The sequence below is a fragment of the Saccopteryx leptura genome, chromosome 6 (genome assembly GCF_036850995.1).
Source record: "Saccopteryx leptura isolate mSacLep1 chromosome 6, mSacLep1_pri_phased_curated, whole genome shotgun sequence".
Taxonomy (NCBI): Eukaryota; Metazoa; Chordata; class Mammalia; order Chiroptera; family Emballonuridae; genus Saccopteryx; species Saccopteryx leptura.
In genome coordinates, this window is record NC_089508.1 from 54070009 (window position 1) to 54076634 (window position 6626).

Genomic DNA, 6626 nt, shown 5'->3' on the forward strand with positions numbered 1-6626 from the left:
CTCTCCATGTATAAGACACACCCTTTTTAGAAAACTTTGGGGTTTAAATACTTGGTGCATCTTATACAGTGTCTGTAGATTTTTAACTTGCACTTCCTGCTTTTTCGTGCTTGTCTTTGCACTCATTGTTGAAGATAGTAATTCGTCATCAGACACAGATGAGGACAAGCTAATGGATGGGAGTTTTGACAGTGATGAGGAGTTGTATGAATTTTATGATGAATAAAACTTGAGTTCAAACTTTATGTAATATGTTTTTTTCAAATTTTGGGCCCCAAAATTAAGGTGTGTCTGTTTTTTTTTAAAGACTTTTTATTATTATTTTTATTTATTTTTTACAGAGACTGAGAGTGAGAGAGAAGAATGGACAGGGACAGACAGACAGGAATGGAGAGAGATGAGAAGCATCAAATCATTAGTTTTTCATTGTGCGTTGCAACACCTTAGTTGTTCATTGATTGCTTTCTCATATGTGCCTTGACCGTGGGCCTTTAGCAAACCGAGTAACCCCTTGCTTGAGCCAGCGACCTTGGGTTCAAGCTGGTGGGCTTTTTTTTTTTTTTTCTCAAACCAGATGAGCCCGCGCTCAAGCTGGCGACCTCGGGGTCTCGAATCTGGGTCCTCTGCATCCCAGTCTGACGCTCTATCCACTGCACCATCACCTGGTCAGGCAAGGTGTGTCTTATACATGGGAGCATCTTATACACGAGGAAATATGGTTATCTGCATTTCTGATTTTCAACTAGTAGTAAAGTCAGTTTTTTAAATTCCTCTACTATCTGACTCCTATCAAGTAGTAAATGGATAATAATCTGTTACATTGATCTTTATTATAAATTCACATTTTACATCTAGGTTTTCCTTTTTTTTTTTAAGAGAGGAGGGGAGATAGTGAGACATACTCCTGCATGAGCCCCGACCGGGTCCTGGCAACCCCTATCTGGGACCAGTGCTCCAATCAGCTGAGTCAACTCAGCACCTGTGGCCGCCGCTCTAGCCAATTAAGCCAGTGGCTGCAGGAGAGGGAGAGGGAGGAGGAGAGAAGCAGGTATGTGTGTGCCCTGACTGGGAATTGAGCCTGGGATGTCCATATGCTAGGCTGATGCTCTATCCACTGAGCAAACTGGCCAGGACCTAGGTTATCTTGAAGTAGGAATATCCTAACATTTTTCAATTCACTTACGCAATAAAAGTCATTGAGCATCTGGTCTGCAAACTCACAAATGCTTCTGGAGGAGGATGCAGGTGCAGTGGCCAGCTGTTGAATTTTTATTTGAGGATATTTACATATAAGCTTTTCTATTCAACAACATTTATTGATAGTGCAATCATTTAATTGACCACTTAAGTAAGAACATGTTCATGAGTAAAGCAAGTACTTGTAGAAATTATTCCTGGACAGCAGGCATAAGCTAGGACTCTCCCAGGCTCACTGAGTTATATGAACATCCTATTTCTTGAGCACTTTCTGTGTAACTAGCCTTTATGCCGGTTGCTGGAGATGAAGAGATTAAATAATATTTGGTATCTTCAACCCTCTGGGAAGACAAACATAAGCAAATATAATACTGTTATAAATGCCATAATGGAGGTGTAATAGGAGCATTCATTCTCCCTCAAGGGAGTCAGTGGAGGCTTTCCAGAGGAGGTAAAGCTGAATCTGAGGTTCCAACCTGTGAGTCCGCTATGCAGACTAAAGCCTGGAAGAGTTCCAGCATGTGCAGTGGCACAGAGGCATAAAAGAACACGCTCACGGTGGGGTTGGTAATCCTAAACTGGCTGGTGGGAGCATGGTTGCCTTTTATTATTCCTTAAACCATAAATTTGCTGTGCATTCTCTTCAATGTATGGGCTAATTACCTGCTTAACATAAATATAAAGCTGGCTGGGAAAAAGCTGACAATGGATCATGAAAGAGAAACAATGGCATGTTAAATCATTTTAAGACCAGTGTTTGGAAGATACTAGAATTGATACAAATGGAATATGAGGATGGATATGAGACTGGAAGAGCAAGACTAGAAGGCCACATCATTGAGGGCTTTGAAATCCATGAGAATTCAGACCTTTGTTTTGTATACAAAAGACTTAATCAGGGAAGTCACATGGCCAGACTGCAGTTTTGGAAGGTAACCGGTTATGGGATAAAAGGTAGATTGGAGGTAAAACCTGGGGCAGGAAGATCTCTTGGGAAGTTGAAAATGTGAAGATCTAGATTACAGCTCCAGTTATGGTGGGGGGGGGGGGGGGATGACAAGGATTTAAAAGATTTTTACTGTGGAAATGAAAGAACTTGGTTATCACTTGGGTACTATTATATTCTTATGGAGAGTTTTGACTCCACACCTGATTAGCTCCTTGATGTCTAACAAGTCACTCATGATCACTGAACTTTAGTTTCTTCATGTGTGAAAAGGGGCTGAAGATAAAAAACAAAGCCAAAACACTCCCTAAACAGTTATGAAAATGATAGATGCTGTGAAAGTGCTTTTATGTTGTTTTCAGTTAGTGTGTATTGAGCACTTAGTTACTCCCCCCTCTGGGCACTAAGCTCAGATAATGAAATTCAGAGAGAAGGAGAATCGGTGCCCTCTGGGAGCTTGTAGGTCTGCGGTGGAGGTGATTTCTGCAGAGGATCTGAGAAGTGCCCACTCAGATACCGCCACAGGGAGTGGGGATATCTTCCTGAGGACACAGCTCTCTGTTTATTAGTTCTGATCTCTTACTACCTAGTGGTTAATGGTCTCAGGTCTCTCACCCCACATGCTGGGGGGATCCTATCTGGTTGCTTAGCCAATTACCATTTCCCATACCAGGCCAAATCTTTGTCAAACCACCTCCAGTCCTTGGCCAGATTGTGAGTCAAAGCCCACCCCAGTCCAATGACGTCACCTGCACAGAAAACAGCCTAATGCTGAGCAGGGGGCTGTGGGTGACACAGTGTGAGCTGGAGGGAAGTTGGTCATCATGACTGGCCTGGTTGGTATACTTAGGACTATATGAAATACCTTTCATACATGTGGAATCTTGAGACAGGAGTGCAAAGCCCATCCTGTAGCCAGTAGTTTCCTATCCAGGAAGCCTTGAGCCCATTCTGGAGAATAAACACCAGATTTAGAAATACCATCTTCAAGTGGACAGCCCATTCTTTGAAAAAGTAAATAGTGCACATCCTAGATAGGCCTCAGGAAGCTATCTGACTCATTCTGTTCAAGCTCCTATAGAAACCACAGTCCAGTGTGACTGAGCAGGGCTTCTCACCTGAATGAAAATCACCTGGCATATCTGTTTAAAACGTAGATTCCTGGGCCCTACTCCAGACCAGAAATCAGAATCTCTGGATATGGGACTCTGCATTTTATCATACTCAACAAATAATCTGTATGTTAGAGTACTATAATAGCTTTAACTAGCTTAAGTGCTGCACAGGGATCTGAGCTATATGCTGGCCGCTAGGTCCAGGGACCTCTCAGGGAAGGTGGAACACAGTCTATTTTGTGCTCTGGCAGAAAAGGATGGATTTGCAAACACGTTCCCTCCTTTGCAAGATGCTTTTATTTTGGTTCTTGTTGCTGAAAAAACATCAGACTCCAAACCGAATTCAGTTACTCGTTTACTAGTTGGGTTACACAGGACAAGTTGCTTGATATGTTTAAACTATGATTTCTCAGTTTAAAAACATGGATAATGTCTGCCTTGAAGAATAGAAATACATGTGGAATAAGCCCAGGGAAGTGCCTGGCACATACAGTAGTAAACACTCAATAAATGGTAGCCAGTTTTGTCACCAGAGTGTCAAACGTCCGTAATTCCTTCTTTGGGCTGCAACAATGTTTCTCCTCTGGATGGCAGCAACTGATTGCAGAGCTGCCTTTAGACCCGCAGGAGGGAAAGGATTTTAGCGTGGGAAAGGATCTATGATTTAGTAACTCAAATTTTCATTTTAGAGATGAGTCAGGGGTCAAGCAGCAGCTAGCTATTGATAATACTAAGATTAGAACCTGGAGACTAGAGATTTTGTTTAAAAGAATTTTACTCTTGGGTCAGTTTGGGGAACAAAAGAAATGTTTCTGAGCATTAAAAAGAGCTCAGAAGAATGGCTGCCAAAAAGGATGCTTGTTTCTATACTTTGTACTTAAGGCAGTAAAATCGATTTTCACCACTTTCCTTTCGATTTCTCAAACAATATCAATGTAAAAATACACTCTTTTTTAGAGTCAGAGTCTTAAATTTAACAAACATGGTGTGAGCCCTGGCCCTGCCTCTGAATGAGCCTAAGCTAATTACCCACTCTCTTGGAATCTGTTTCCTTAGCAATGAAATGAAAATTGTACCTACTTTGCGAGGGTTGTCATGAGAAAAAGAAATATATGTAGTGCATCTAGCACAGTGCCCAGAACACAGTAGGTTCTCAATACCATTATTATTAGCTAATAGTCTTTTAAGTTCTAGCTATGTATCTAAGGACTTAACCTGAACTATCTCATTTTATCCTTACTCTAACCCTCTGAGCCAGGTACTGTTATTGATCCTTCTTTTTCCAGAATGTTAAATAGCTCATAAGTGGTAGAGCTGGATGGAGTTCACACTCCAGTACTCTGGCACCATGGCACCAGTCTGTGGTCTACCTTGCCTCTATTTGCAAATGTGTTTTCTTAAATGTTTATTTTATTGATTTTAGCAAGAGAGGAAGGGAGAGGAGGAGAGATAGACAGGAATACTGATCTGTTCTGTTTCTGTATGTGTCCTGACGGGGAATCAAATCAGCAACCTCTGCGCTTTGGGATGATTCTCTGACCAACCGAGCTATCTGGCCAGGGATATTTGCAAATGTTTTTTATCTTTGATTAGGGAATTCAATGTGTTATGCTTTAGTGATTAAAACAAAAAAATGGGAGCACATTTTAATTGAGTGCCCATTATATGTAGGCGTTGTGCTGGACTATTTCAAAACATATTTTTCTCACTTTTGTTGCTGTTTAACCACTGTCTTTATTACCACTAAGAATTCATAAAGTTTTCTAGAACTCTCCAGATTTGTTTTGCATTATATTGTAGTATATTAGTGCAGCCCTTATGTTGCAGGGTTTGAAGCTAGATGATCACATTGTTGTTTACAGAAGAAACAATGAGATGCTAGGTTGGCAGATGATACCTTTACTTAGAACTTTTATTTTAAAAAGTTAATATGGACAAACATTAACTTATCCAAGAAATTAAAATACTGTTTTCATTGAAGAGGCATTTTTGTGATACTTTATTATAGGTTGATTGGAAAGGGAGAGGCAGTGTGGAAGGGGATTGTCAGGGAGAAGCAACTTTGAGGAAAGGCTACAGTAAAGAGTCTGTAACATAGCTCTCATAAATCTATAAAATCTAAAATCTTAGACTTGGCAAGAACTTAGTGATCATTTACTCTAACCCTGGATTTATTTTATATGAAGGAAACCACTCTCAGAGAGAGGAAGTGTCTTGCCTAAGGATAGAACTCAGGTTTCTTAACTCCCAAAAGGTAATAAATTGTTAATTAAATATAACTGTACATAACTTGTTTAATAGGACCTTTAGGTAGCAATCTATAGAAGAGTCACATCTGTATCTTCCTTGGGCAGTTCCAGAATCCTCACTCTGTGGCTGATCCCTATAATCCAGTGTAGTATGTATCTGACACAGACTTTGTCTGGCAATGAGGAAACAACATTTATTTTTAATCTTGGATGTCAGCATGATTTGATGTATAACACTGCAGTCACTTGTACCCTGAGAAGCTTTCAAAGGATGGTATTCCAAGAATTGGTATTATTGTGAAAATCTAAGTGTTTTGTTTCTTTTTTCACACACCCACAGTTATTAGGGGTACAAAGGGGTAAATCACTCTGGTGGGTTAAGGAAGGGAGGCATTTTAAATGGTGGGAAGACCATATACAAACATCTGGAGGTTTGAGACTTCGTAGGGTGTTCTGGGCCCTTTGAGAGAGCCAGAGCTGCTCTAGCCTGTGGACCTTGAACTTCAGCTTCAAGACAGTGGGGAGATATTGCAGGATTTTGAGCAGGGTTTAGGGTAGCTTTAAAGCATGAATAAAGTAACACAATTAAATAAATAAAAAGAAATTCATCATTAAAAAATAAAGCATGAATAAAGTTGCTTTTAATTATTTTTATCACACAATAACATCTGAATACATTCTTATATAAATTCAAATACTAAAGTTAAAAGCCAAAGTTCTCCTTTAGCACTCCTTATATTCCCAGTTTTTCCTAGAGGTAATCACTGTTTTGTTTGGTTTGTGTACATGCATTAGAGATATATCTAGGATTATTTTGCATGTGTGTTTTAAAAACAAATATCCTGTCAAGAGATCAATTTGAGAGATAGAGTGTGGGTTTGAGCAATTCTGAGAGCCAGCTGGCCATCTGTTTACTTTAGTGTTCACAGAGTATTCTATGAACATTCCAGATTTTAAGTGAAATTCTCACACAGGGATTGGTGTTGTGGGAACCATGTGGCAGACCCCAATAATGGCAGCTGCAAAACTTCACAGCCTTAAACACCAGGTGTGTTTCTTTCCTGCAGTTGTGCAATTATAGGACAGCTGGAATTCACAGATATTAAATGTTCCTCATTC